Source organism: Pteropus alecto, unplaced genomic scaffold, assembly GCF_000325575.1.
Source record: "Pteropus alecto unplaced genomic scaffold, ASM32557v1 scaffold87, whole genome shotgun sequence".
NCBI classification, from domain to species: domain Eukaryota; kingdom Metazoa; phylum Chordata; class Mammalia; order Chiroptera; family Pteropodidae; genus Pteropus; species Pteropus alecto.
The window spans coordinates 3151633-3165846 of NW_006443225.1; the positions used below are offsets into that span (position 1 = coordinate 3151633).

Consider the following 14214-nt stretch of genomic DNA (forward strand, 5'->3'; position numbering starts at 1 on the left):
CTGAGAAAAGTGGCTATGGTTTGATCGTTGGGGTGTCTGAGGAGCAATGTGATGTCACAGTTACCAATGAAAAGACAGGAATTGGGCTCTGAGCCATGCTCTGTTACGTACTAGTCTCAGGGCATTAGATGAAGTTCCTTAGGCTCATCAGGCCTTGTTTTCCTAATCCATAAGATAGTAATCATAGTGTGTTTGTCTCGTATTTCATCGAGTTGTTGCAAGAATTAAGTGAGGTAATATTCCTGAGAGTTCTTGGAGAAATCTAACTCAAGATGCACTTTGGGCTATTGTTTCGGATTAAACTTTTGTACCCCTAGCTTTTTCCTGATTTTTGGAGGATCCTGTCCGCCTCCCCATTCATGGTATTCCTGGACTGTTTCGATTGGATTTACTCATGCTTCACCACCAGTCCAGAGTGAAGCTGAGCTTTGGTGTACACATCAGATGCAAATTCATTCTTCTTAACATGTTCCAGCAAAAGGCAAAGGGAAAACATTTTCTTTCCTTAGTAGACAGTCACGAAGCATGAGATAAAGCAGTTTTTAAAAAGCTAGTTTTATCGATTAGGAAACAGAGTAAATAAAAACCTTAAAAAACTTGCCTAATTTGGAAGAGGCACGTCCCCAGGGTCCCTCGCCTCCATGCAAATGTTTGTCCTCTGCCCCACTCCCCCCCCACACACCCCCACATTGCAGTGAAATAACTGCAATCTGATCAGCTGGATGGAGAACCACGCACTGACCAGGGAGCTGACTTAGTGCAGGCTCTCCATCCATATGTCCTCCAATTCACCTCATGGCAGCTTGGCCCATTTTTCCCGACAAGAAGATGAGGAACAAACATTAGTTCATTAGACTTTTGATTCATGTGACTCCTATCATGCCATCCATATAAATGAAAATTCAGGTTATAGATTAAGGAAAGTGAAGTTTGCTCTATGGGTATCTTAAAAGGTACTCTGCCTCCTTCCCGACAATAAATTTCACAGTGCTTGAAATCTTGCTCAGTTAAAAACACCTTGAGATAGGGAACTAGTGTTTTGGATGCTGAGCCGACCTCAAACTTCACCTGTGGTGTTTATGAGGGGCTTGACTGCACAGGACCCCGAGTTCTAACAGCCTGGCTGGTCGTTCCCTGGTCTCACTCTTAAATCTTCCCTCTCAACCTTGGTTTCTCCCCTAGTTTAATGGAAAACCTTCTACATAATATGTACATCGAAATATTTCAAAATTCCTTTAGTAAAAAGATACAGCACTTTAAGCCATCAGAATAACTTTTTAAGATTAGTAAACGTTTCTCCTTATGAAAAGAGTAACAAAAATTTAAATGAAAGTAGATTTGATTTTAAGAAACGACTGTTTTCTTTTTGCTTTTTTTTGGTCAACTTTTAAAAGTTTGCTATACAATTCTATCATTTTAAATAGATTTATAGATATATTTAACCACCTTCATAAAGGTGCAGAACAGTTCTATCACCAGCCGCCCTTGTCCCCCCACCAAAAAACAAAACTCCCTACCCTCTGGCAAGCACTGATCTGTTCTCTGTTGCTCTACGTTTGCCTTTTCCCGAATGTCATATAAATAGAATCATACTGTATGTGACCTTTTTTACAATTCGGCTTTATTGAGATGTAATTCGCATACCATTTAATCTACTCATTTAAAGTATATGATTCACTGGTTTTTAGTACATTCACCGAGTTGTGCAACCATCACTATAATCAATTTGAGAACATTTTCATCGCCCCAGAAAGGAATCCTGTACTTCAGCAGTCATTCCCCGTTTCTCCCAACCACTACCCCCTTGCCCTAGGCGGCCACTAATCTGCTTTCTGTCTCTATAGATTCCAGGCAACTGTTTTTAGTGATGTTTTGTGCATGACTTTTGATGTTTCTCAGACTGAACTTTTTCCAATTTTATTAATTTAACTTTGCAGAATTGTGCATTGTAATTTATAAAGCAATTTCTATAAAGCTAAATATTGGTGAGGAGGGAACTTTAATTGTGTCTTTCCTCAAGAAGGATACTCAGAATAGTTTTTCTCTTTTAGACCTTCTACTTAAAAAAAATAAAGGTCCTCTCCATGAGAATCCTCCAGGATGGTAAGGGTGTGTTAGTCACATTGGAATGATAGTTATTTGGGAGGGAATTCTAGAAAGCTGAGTTTCGAATTTTGAGGGTAAACTAGATATTTTGTCCTGCTGCATTCTGCTGCCTGGGGGTGATGGCAGTGCTCTTGACTCCCAGGTTTACTTTGGGGAGTGTTCTCTGTGAGCCCACCCCTCCTCCAGAATGGATGTGATCATAGCTTCTCATAGGCTCCGACAAGCATCAAGTGAAATATGATTATTTGAGCCAGTGCTCTTTAGCACTTCTCTTCTTTATGAGAGGTAATGTCATGTAGGGATGATAGACAGAAGACCCAGTCACGTGACCTGTCTCCACATTTGGAGGTATGAGTTCTCACTGTTAGAGGTATTACCTTGGGCAAGTCACTTAACTTCCTGTTGTCTCCCTGTGGCCATCTGCTATGTGACAATGAATAATAGAAGGTCTTTTGAAGTTTAGCTGTGATTATTTATGTGGATGTACTTGAAACATAATAGAAGCTTAACAAATATTTGATATTTGCTTTTCTTTTTGCTAAAGTAATCGGTTTATGGCCATCATAGTCTTTAGGGAGCTTGTTTTGTGCAACTATATGGAAGTTACTGAAAAGAGTTTTCAGAGGCTATGTAGTCTGAACTTAGATGTATATTTGGACCGGAGCCAGCGCTACATTTTGAAATGCTTCTTAAAGCTTAGAAGCACAGTGTGTTGCTGAAAGGAAAAGAATGTTTGGGTGAACGATGGACAAAGGAGAAACCCACACCAGGATGACTTAAGTTTTCTGTACATCGCTAAGTCTCTGTAGGGAGCTGAAGAAATTCTCTGGCTTTCAGGGCCTCAAACCCAGACGGTCTGACTGAAGACCAGCTAATGATGAGCCACAGGCTGCAATCTGAAGTTTTCTTTAGACAAAAGATCGATGCGTGAGGACCACAGAGAAAAAGGAGTCGGGAATGATTAGTTTGTGCATAGAAGGGAAAGCTAATTTCTTCCTTAATTGGAAGAGTTTTATAATAACACCACTGTAATTGTTCCACTTTTATATCAGGCAATAATTACCTTTCACAGCAAATATAATAAAAGTAGCAGTCACTTATTGAGCGTGCTTCCTCTGTCAGGTGACTAATTCCTTATAAGGTGTGTTATTGATATTCTTGTTATCAATAAAGGAAACCCACGCTCAGAGATGATACTTTGCTCCTTTAGCTACTACGTAAATGGAATCTGAGCCAACTTGACTCAAGCTGATGTGTTTTATTTAACTTCGAAAGTTATTTTTTAAAAATAATAATTATAATATGTAGAAGGTAAGTAGTGTCCTTGACTTTAGTTTATCAAATTGACTTTATATATTAACTCAAATGTAAACAGGAAAATATGATTGCTGCCAAGGGACTAGTAATAAGTGCGATGCAGCAACCATTTATTGAGCATGCACCGTGCATCACTCATTACTCTAAACACTCACTAAGTTTTTATTCATTTAATCCTCATGACGACCTTATGATATTGATACGATTATCATTCCTTTTTTGCAGATAAAGAAAAGTTAATTAACTTGCCCAATGACGTGTCACTCTGTGAGGCAGAGCTGGAACTTGAACTCAGGAAATGTGGCTCTCAAGCCCACCTCTGTCACTGCACTAACCCAACGCGCAGTCACCCTGTCTTGGGGGAAGGCAAGAGCCCAGAGGCAAAAAACCAGTCAGTATAGCCAAAGCAAGAGAAAGCCCCCAATTTCGACAATTTGGTGTTATTTTTACTATGATCACGGCTTGAAGAGATGAAAAGAAAAAAAATTTTTTGTGGAAATAGCACTGAAAATTTAAACATTAAATCAAGAGTTTAAAGCTTGATCATTAAACCAGTTGAATTTATCTGCATTCACTTCAGCAAGCAACTCGGTTTATATCAGTTATAGTTGTCACCATTTGCTGGAAAGAATAATTTTCCTCTTCCGGCAAACCAAAGTAAATAGCTAAGAGTGAGTCACGATTGGATCAAGCCTTTTCTTCCACACATATATCACATTTTTCTTTTGCAAAATACTTAGCTTGTGTTTTCTTCCCATTAAGCAGTAACTCTTTGATATCTTATATTCTCTCATATTTTTTAAAATGCTGCCACAAAACTTGGGACTTTGAAAAGTGATTAAGATGAACAGATTACCAGTGGTGAAGGGCAGATAATAGGCAAAGAATATATGGATCAGGTGAGTTGCAAGGCCATCTTTATTTAGCTCACTCCCTTCGCTGTGGCATTTGCAGCCATGCGTTTAGATACCTGAGGTAGACTAGCCTGGGAAGCGGTGTCAGCTGTGTTATGGTGCTTGTTGCTCAGTATTTGGCACTCCATGACTCCTGTGTGGTTTATAAACAGCTGTTTCCATTTCTGAGTGATAGCTTTCTGCAAAGAAGTGAAAAGAAAAATGGATAAGATTTCAACTTCTCTTTTAAAAAAATGTGTTAGGATCACCTCTACTTCCTTTCATTACTGGAGTGTCACGTGACTCTTTAAGCAAAACCCCAGTTTTCTCTCCTCTTGAGGAAGTCGGTGTGAGTGGAAGTGTTTTAACATTAACTTTAACATAAAAGGAGCTGCTTAATCTCTATGTCAGTCCTTGTGCTCGTTCTTGGGCTCAGGCAGGGTCCTCTTTTGGTATGCCTTGTGATCTAACTGGATCCACTTCTGGTGATTTCCCTGGACTAATAGTCCGCAAATACGGTAGCTTAAGGCTTAGCACTGGGCAGAGGTGGTGTGTTAATCTTGCTTTCTGTGGGGCTAATAGTAGACATGGGGACTCTTGTGTCAATGTTTTTCAGGCTGATTTAGAAAGAGCATGGGGCATATACTTAAATAAACCCCACTGACTGACAGTTTGGGCCCGTTGCTGGGCCTGTAAGAACCTTCGGAACACAGAACCATTGCTCCATCCTAGACCGACCACTTGAGACCCTTCTGAGGCTGAGCCAGACACAGCAAGGAGAGAGCTAAGTCATCTAGTTGTACTTCCTGGCTCGACCAAACATAAACAGATGAGAAGAACCTGAGCCGAAAAGGGTATTAGGACTGTGATTTGGGTTAATATTACTACCCCAGGGTAGTAATGGATTCATTACTGGACAGACACAGGAAAGAATCTGGGGTTAGAAAAGCCAGTTGAGTAAATGATGATGTATCATCATTAAAGAATTGTTTCGTATAGCAGGTCCTCGAATAATGTCCCTTCTTTCAATGTCTTTTAGTCCTTTAGTTATAATGTTGATAAGAAAAAATATTGGTTTCCTGCCAGGGCCACTGTTTGTGTGGAGTTTGCACATTTTCCCCTCGTCTATGGTTTTGTTTTGTTTTTTCCTGAGGACTCTGCTTTCCTCCCACATCCCGAAGATGTGCAAGTAAAGTGACTGATGTGTCCACGTTGTCCCAGTCTGAGTGTGGCCCTGGGATGGAAGGGTGTCCTGTCCAGGGCGGGTCCCACCCTGAGCCCGGAGCTGCCAGATGACACTCTGGCCACTGTGACCGTGAACTAGAATAAGTAGTTTGGAAAATCGTGATCTTGTTTTTATTCATCTTTTCTAAATGTATGTATAACTCACATTTATTTCACTGTTTAATATTAGAAGTGTTTGGGGTCTTCATTCAGAAGTTTAATGATGTTTATGTGACCAGAAATAGGCTATAGGAGCTGAACTCTTGTTTATATCAATCAGCTTGTGGCAAAATTGGTTTTGTTACATATTGTTTAGCTTAAAGTCATAGGTTCCAAAAACCTATAGATGGTTTTAAGTGAGGACTTACTGTGTTTATACGAACGGGAAGGTGTCTTCACATTAGAGCAGATAAAAGAATGGAATCCTTTTTAGAGGTTTGTTTAAAGTCATCAAAAGAACAACATGAACTGATGAAAATTATTTAGGCTTCTGTGTGCAAGATCTATGGGGTAAAGTTGAAACAGATGAACTAAACCTCAGCCAGAGAAGAGTACTGAACTGAATGACTTCTAATATTTCTGACTACCCATGTTTGATGAAATGAACAGGTTGGAAATTTTCTGCATTTCTAAGTTTTACCTTTAAGATCGGGGGGAAGTTGTTCCTAGGAAGCTCTCCTTCACTGTAAGTTCTTTTTACTTCTGTGTCTATAATCTAATCTGACTACATTGGGTTTATTGAGAACCTCCCATTTGAAAGTGTTTTGTTATCTATTTATGATTAGCCTGACTATTGTTTGTTTCTCTAGAATTTAAGGTGTTTTATCCTTCTTGTAGACCTTGAAGTTTTAAACATGAAGTAGAATTGTTTTATCAATCATACAATATTTGTTCTCTGACAGGTGATTATAAACAATGCGGTAGAGTGACTCTTGAAATAAGGGAAAATGATAGCAATAGTTTTATAATAGATGAAGTATAAGTGAATTGTGTTTTTTTAAAAAATACACCGCAAAGCTAATACTTTGGAAATGTTACCATTTTCTTTATGGCTATAGTGTGACCAAATTTAGGATTAAATGACTTTCCATTTTTTGCTATCAGGTTTGAGAACAAAAATCAAGTTCACGGAAGCAAAAATATGATATGAAAGTCAACTTTACTATATACCGGCAAATGCATTTGCAACCGTGGGCTCTGTTTATCAATCAGAGCTTTTTTTTTTCCCCCTCTAAACATTATTTTCTGTTTTGAGTTTCGGTGTGGGGTTAGTTAGGTTGGCAGTGGATAAATTCCAGTCCTCACTCGTGACTCAGGGCATGGAATTATAATGCCATATGGGACAATTACTGTAGCAGTTAACCATCAGGGAGCCTGGGGCAAACCATCTACAGCGTTTCCATTGTTTTGATTTCAATTCTGACGTGGAATTCAGCATCTGATAAGGTTTCCAGCACTATTGGACTTTGACTTTCTTCTTCAAAGGTGGGTGAGGTGATAGTGTAGGGTTTTTCTGGTGGTTCTCAACCCTGGCTGTCCATTAGAATCAATGGAGAGCATTTATACCACCGCGTGCCCGTGCTGCATCCCGACCAATTAAATGGGAGTGGGGGGAGATCCCAGACATCAGTAGCTTTTAGAGCTCTCCCAGAGATTCTGCTTGTGTACCAAGATTGAGCACCATTTCACTAGACCCAGCCATCACAGAATCTTTGGGCTATTATAAGAAAATCTTTGGATCAATGAATTAAGATGGTCCTATTCAGGGAAATGAGTTAGGTCGAGATGTGCCCTGAATAACTACCTACCCAAAAGGCCACCTCAAGGCACCCCTTTGAGGAAAGGCGACTACAGTGAATGCCAGTTAGGAGGTGGACAGTTTCCTGGGTAAAATGCTCGCTTCACTCAGTTTCTCCCTTAAGCTTAAGAAGCATCTGTAATGAGACAAGGACACACCACATGCTGGACAGCCTCACTCTCCAAAACAGCCTTGTCTCTGCTGTGCTGTAAGCTGGGTGGGGATGAACAGAGCTTCTCACGCTCTGGGGACTTCACATTCCGGCCTGGAGTATCTTGCATGGGCCGAGGGAAGGAGTCTGCTCTCCTGGGACGTGGCTCCAGCAGCTCTGAGGGTGGCTCATTCGCCCTGGCTTCTGCAAAGCAACCTGTGAGTGAGAAAAGAGTATGCAGTAGGAAACCATGAAGTCTGTCATAAATCCTCAAACAGTTTTTTTTTTTTTCTTTTTACCTACAACAGATTGGCTGATCCACTCAGAAATGGGGCACCTGTTTTGTCAAAGGGCTGGGATGGTGAGGTCTGCTCTATGAACTCTGGACAAACGACCCCCTCTCTGAGCTTCTTTTGTGCCATCTGTTAGAATTCCATATCAGGATTGGTTGTGAAAGAGTATGTGAAAGTGCTTTATTAAAAAACAAAAAGAAAGAAATTAATCGAACCCCATTCAAACTCCGGCTGAGCAGGTTGTGCGCCCTCCTGCTCGTGGGAGAAGGAGCAGTCCTCAGGAAACCAGCAACCCTGTCCGAGAGGTATTTTCCTCTTTCTGCATCATTCATGGCGATTTCGTGAGCCCTTATGATCCATTAAGAAAAAGAAAAAAGGACAAACAACACTAAAATGCTGGTGAGGATGTGGCGAGACCGGAGTATTAGGAGGGACAGACAGACACTGCAGGAAACCCTCCATTAGCTTACAAAATTCGTACAAAATTCAGCATCTATCTACCTCGCCACCAAGCAGTTCTACTTTTAGGTATTTACACAGGAAGAATGAAAACATATGTCCACAAAAAGATGTGTAGGATGATGTTTTCGTAGTATATTTTTTAAAACCCTAGAAATGTCTCACATATTCATTGTCAGAAGTGTGGTTCAATAAATTTCAATGATATAACCATAAAATGGGATACTACTCCAACAACAACAAAAAGATACTGATAGATGCAACCACTGGCTGGATCTCCAACATTATATTAAGTGAAGTAAGTCACACAGAAAAGAATAATACAGTATGATTTCATTTGTATGAAGTTTAAAAACTGATCACAGGGGAAAGTGACTTAGAAAGAGACAGAAGAGGACTATGGAGGTGATAAGAATGTTCTGTATCTTGTTTTGGAAGGTGGGGATGTGGGTGCAGACACATACGAAATCTGATCTGGCATAGCATTTAAGATCTGTGCATTTCACTATATGTACATTTTTTATAGTGGTTAATCAAAATTTGTTTTTCTTATTTTTTTAAATTGTGGCAAAATACGCATAACATGACATTTACCATCTTTAACTATTTTTAAGTACACGGTGGTATTAAGTGCATTCTCACTGTTATGCAACCATCACTACCATCCATCTCCAGAATACTGTATATAAATTTTACCTCGGTAAGAAAAGCAAACTAAAAATAATCTCATACAGTGAGCTCCAATTAAGTTATGACTGAGGTATCCATCTTGTGCATCTGTGAAGCCAATCCTGACACTCAGGGCCGTCTGCTTTTCTACATGGCTCTGAAATGTGTCAAACATTCCTCTGTTGTGGCATCTGTCACGTCTCGTCAGCGTAAGCGTTGATTTCCCTGGTTCTCCCACTGTCCCCTGATCTCCCGATGACAGAGGTGGCTTTCCTCATCCTCGTTTTCCAGGTAAGAAAGGCTTTTATGAGAATGTGCTTAGCCACATGGCCCCCATCCAGAACTTGGCTTGGTACATTTCCAAGGTTTTCTGGAAAAAAAAAAAATATATATATATATATGTGTATATATATATATGTATATACACACACACACACATATACACACACACAACTATATCTGTAAAATGGTTAAAGAAACTGTATGAGAATTTAGAATCCCAAAGTGGGGAGCATTTAGTATGAATTCTTGGTACCATTTGCCTCTTTAACATGCGTGCTTTGCCTCTTTTCCTCCTTCTTACTGGAGTAGGCTTATAGATTCCCACACCCTGCCCTGTGACTTAGACACTTTCCTTCCTCCTGTGCCCTGTGGGTTCCTGTTCTGCCTTCACATGCTCTATCTAAACAACACCAAAGGGCCTGGGCGACCACTGCAAATATTTCATTTTCCCAGCAGCTCAGAAGCATTGAAACTAAAACTTCACACTTTTCTTCTGAAACTCCAACAATTCCAAGGAATAAAGGGAATGATAAAATAATGGGAGAAATTATCACATGCTACTATTCAAGGAGCTGGCCACATGACTTTTTAGCTGGACCACAGACGGTCCTGCAGGCAGCCCCTTCTTCCTCTTAAGCCAGAAAACCAAAAATAGAGTTATATGTGATAAGGGCTTCCATTCCCAGACCGCTAAACAATTTGGACCATTTCGAATTGCACATTCCTGTTTAGACATAATTTTTGTTACATGTTCAGCATTTTATCCTTGGTCTCTAATTTTATGCATTTCCTCCACAATAAGGCTGTCAGCTTACATCAAAGAGAATGTTTTGCTTAAGGATAAAGAGTCCCTGCTTTCAGCCTCCCTCCAGATTTTCATTGTGTTGCTGTTGAATTAAATTAGGTTTATGGCATCTCTGTTTTTTTTGTAGCATTTATATCAACACCTTGGTCTTTTGGCTTTCTACTAAATGTTTAAAATTGCAAGTTTAAAATACAATGAAACACTCAAGTAACTGCACCAACTACCAACTATCCCCTTGAACTGATTAAGACACCACTACTGATGATCTGAACTTGGAGGGGTGGGCAGCACCACTATGCAACAGATGGAAATGTACATTTGCTGCTTGATAGGAAAAATTCTAAATTTGATGCAGGAAAGATTGTTTAAGGATGTCAACACATGATTGTAAAAGTTAAACATGCAAAAGTGAAGACTGCTTAGACGTTGAAGGAAATCTCATTTCACAAATGGGAAACTCATTTATTCATTCACGAGCAAATAGACGTTGAGGGACTATTAAATGCCAGGTTCAGTTCTAGGTGCTCTGGGACAGTGAACAGGAGACGAGGCTCTGCTCTAATGGTAATGCATTGCCAGTGGGGACAAAAAGACACTATCGTAATAAATACCTTCAGGTTGGATGAAGGCCCCTGAGGAAAATGAGACTGAGTAATGAGACGGGATGTGTAAGTGATGGGGGATGCTTCTTTAGCTAGGTTAGCCAGGGTCTCTTTTAGCTGTGATCCGAATAATGTGGAAGACATGAGGGGGAGAGGATTCTAGGCAGAGGGGACAGCAAGTACAAAGGTCCTGAGATGGGGATGAGCTTGGGTGTCCGCAGAGAAGAAAGAAGGCTCTTGTGGCTGCAGCCAGAGAGTAAGGAGTTGGAGAAACAAGCAGAGGGCTCTCTTCAACCTCTCCTGCCTTCTCCAACCAAGAGCCCTGAAGACTTTAGTGAAGAACTTAAATTTTATTCTAAGTTCTGAAGAAAGCTGTTGGAGGGCTTTAATCAATAGATTCAGCTGTGTGGGGAACGTGGGGGGCAGATGGGGTCACCAGATTCAGCAAATAAAAATATAGGATGCCAGGTTAAACTTAAATTTCAGGTAAACAATGAATAATTCCTTAGTATAAGTATGTCTTGTGCAATATTTGAACATATTTATACTAAAAAATGATTTGCTGTTTATGTGAAATTCCAGTCTAACTGGGTGTCTTATATTTAATCTGGCAGTTGAGGCACCTGTGCAGGAGGCTATGGTGGTGGAGCTGAGAACGGATCAGATTGGGGATAGGTTGTGCATGTTGATGAATTGGATTTGAGGGGTGAGAAAAAGAAGAATCAAAGGTGACTTCTAGGTTTCCAACCTCAGCATCTGAGGGTGCCTTTACAGAGATGGAGATGGGAGGACTGGATCCAATGTGTGTTGTGATATGGACAAGTCTTATTTAAGGATGTGGCAGACATGACGTGGTGTGGAGATGTGGAAGTTTGATTTCGAGTGAGCTACAAATCATCTTGGTTTGGTACCCCATCCATTCCCATCTTTTCCGGACTTCTCCTCCACCCTCATCTAGTGTTTCTCTGCTCAAACAGGAGAGAGGAGCAATTTAGACCACAGTGTGATTGAGACGAGCTACTTCCTAAATGAACTTAAACCCCAGCCAAGCTGCTGCTAAGAGAAATGGTGGAGAAAATAATGTTTTTCATAGGAATTGAACTAAAGAATATTTCTGTTTCATTGTGTAACAGATTTCTATGTTCGTCTTTTGCAATGTATCTTTAAGGCTCCATTGATAGACATAATGAAACACAACAGTTTTTGCAACGAGGTGGTTATGTGGGCAAAGACAGAGAAGATCAACCAGGCTCCACAGTGTTTTAGTCCCAACATTTTAAAAATCCAATATTACAATTAGACCTCACGGTGGCTGCACTTAAGTATTTTCTGAAATTTTAGACTAAATAAAAAATTCTTTTATAATGAGGGAAAAGTAAGAATATACAAGCACAGTTGCAATATTCCTGATTATAAAGATATATCTCTTTTAAAAATGGACTACAAATATAACTTTTAAAAATAGGCCTTGTGTAAAAAGGTTATTCATCTTGACTTTATTTTTATGTAGTAATGAATTTCTGTAATGAGATCTAAATCTGGTCTTATTCGCATTTAACTATTAGAATAATTGATGATGCTATATATAAAAAATTGTAAATCGTGTAATAGTATAGTTGGTGAGAGTATACCTGTTGAAGCCACTTTATTAGCTAAGTATTTCGATTACACAAGGTTTGTATGTAAAGTGGCCTTATATCCAGAGAATGTTTTGCAAAAATAAAAACTGGTTGCATTCCATTTCTTTTCTTTTTTTCCACCCCTCCTAGTAAAATCTCTTAGTAAAGATTTTTACCAAAAATTCACGTTAAAGTATAAACAATTAGTAAAGTTTACTATGTTGCTTTTTCCCAAAGGTACTCACATTTTAGTAGGGGACAAAATATTGGCTTCAGTCAAATCAGTGTAAGAATCATCTGTATTGTTTGCTACAAAAGCTCGCACCCCGCTATCTGCATATGGATTCCAGTTCAGAGATCTTGGGCCCAAGAATCTGTATTTTTAACAAATACGCTGTTCATTCTTATGAACTAGCAAATCTGGAAAACACCGGCTTGAATGAGAGGATTAAAGTTGTAATTGTTGAATTACAACTAGATTAAAGATACGAGCGAAGGCACCTTTTGAGAGGCCGGAGGAGAAATCGTTGCACATAAATTATTTTATTAGTTAAATAATTCAGCAATTTTGTTGCATGTCTTCTAACGGCCATGGCAGTGTCCTGGGCGCTGAGGACACTGTGGACTATCATATGAACAAGTGCCTGATACAGGTAGGGACATGGAAGGAGGGATGTACAATTCTGCCTGGAGGTTCAAGATAATTTTCCACGTAGAACTTGGTACTCAAAGTGGGTTATTTGAAACAAGAAAGGGCTGTTCATAGGGTGAGAATTCCAGGAAGGAAACAGGTACAAAGGCCTAGAGGGGGTATGAGAGGTCTTAGGATATTGAGTTTCCACATGGCTGATCTGTAGAGTAGGTTGGAATGAGATGAGTGGCTTATAAAACCAGGAAGGTAGGTTGTGGCGAAGGGCATCACATGCCAAACTCTGTCATGAGGAACGAGGAAACGGAGGGGAGAGAGAATTGTAGTTGTCTTTGGAGAGATAACTGGAACTGGAACAGTAGTGTGCAGGGTGGAGAGTGGGTGATGGTGGTGGTGGTAGTGGTGTGTGTGTGTGTGTGTGTGTGTGTTGTGAGAGAGAGAGAGCGAGAGAGAAACAGAATAGTAATGGAAAAGCAAAAAGAAAAGAAGGCCAGGCAGGAGAGATTTTAGCGAGGTCCTGGAGTGGGTGGAGAAGAGGACTGAGATTATTCGGGCACTAACTCAGAGGGGGATGGGGGGACACTGAAAGTGTCCTCAGGAGGCCAGCCTTGCTGCTCCTTTTATAAAAGCATGTTATATACTTAACATGAAATATACTGAGATGACCCCATACTTTAGGATGCAAATGCTCCCTTAAAATGAGAGTGAAGAAGAAAAAAAGAGAAAGTTCTTATTTCCTAGTGTGAGAGGTGTTCGGTTCCTTTGGCGCTCAGGGTGTGATAATGTGGGTGGGTCAGGACCTATCAGCTGCTGTGACCAGGGGCTTTGGTTAGACCACAGCCCTTCCGGCCATCTGTGTGTGCTCAGTGACCAGCCCAAGCTCTGGAACCTTTCCTGCAGACCTCCATTTCCAGGATTTTTGTGGGAATCCAGACAAAGTCATCATGGTGTCTGTATTCCTTGTGCCTCCTTTCTACCAGCCACATTCTCCCCTTCCAGATGTGAGAAAATACTATACTGAATAAAATCTAGTAGACTTACCTGCCTGGTAAAATAAGGAAGAGCAAGGAAGTTGCTATTCTCTTAACTCCCTGTCCCTGTTCATTTTGTTTTTAACAGTGGAGCCAAGTTTCAAATGCAGAAAAGATGAACAATGCTAATGGATGGTTTCAAGTGGGATTCAGGGCCAGCTAAACTTGAAATTGGCTCTTAGCCATCAGTTTGTGTGCCTGAGGTTTCACCTGCTTTGAATTAGGATAATTTAATAAAGTCTGATTAGACTGGGAGAGTACAAATGAGTTTGTTAATCAGAGGAAAAAGTTGCATTTTATGCTTATCATATTAACC

General features: G+C 40.1%; 1 protein-coding gene across 6 annotated transcripts in view; it reads left to right on the plus strand.

Annotated features, from left to right (window-relative positions):
• LYN (LYN proto-oncogene, Src family tyrosine kinase) overlaps positions 1 to 14214 on the plus strand; it is a 110619-nt gene that overhangs the window by 9724 nt on the left and 86681 nt on the right. The window contains exon 1 of one of the 6 annotated variants that reach the window (XM_025041134.1): positions 2337 to 2454. The exons of 2 other annotated variants lie outside the window; for them this stretch is intronic. The gene's annotated coding sequence lies outside the window, so the exon portion shown is untranslated. Of the gene's footprint in view, positions 1 to 2336; positions 2455 to 4304; positions 4323 to 14214 lie in introns of those variants that run through there. 3 more of the 6 variants (XM_015598690.2, XM_025041133.1, XM_025041135.1) reach the window with 3 other exon arrangements.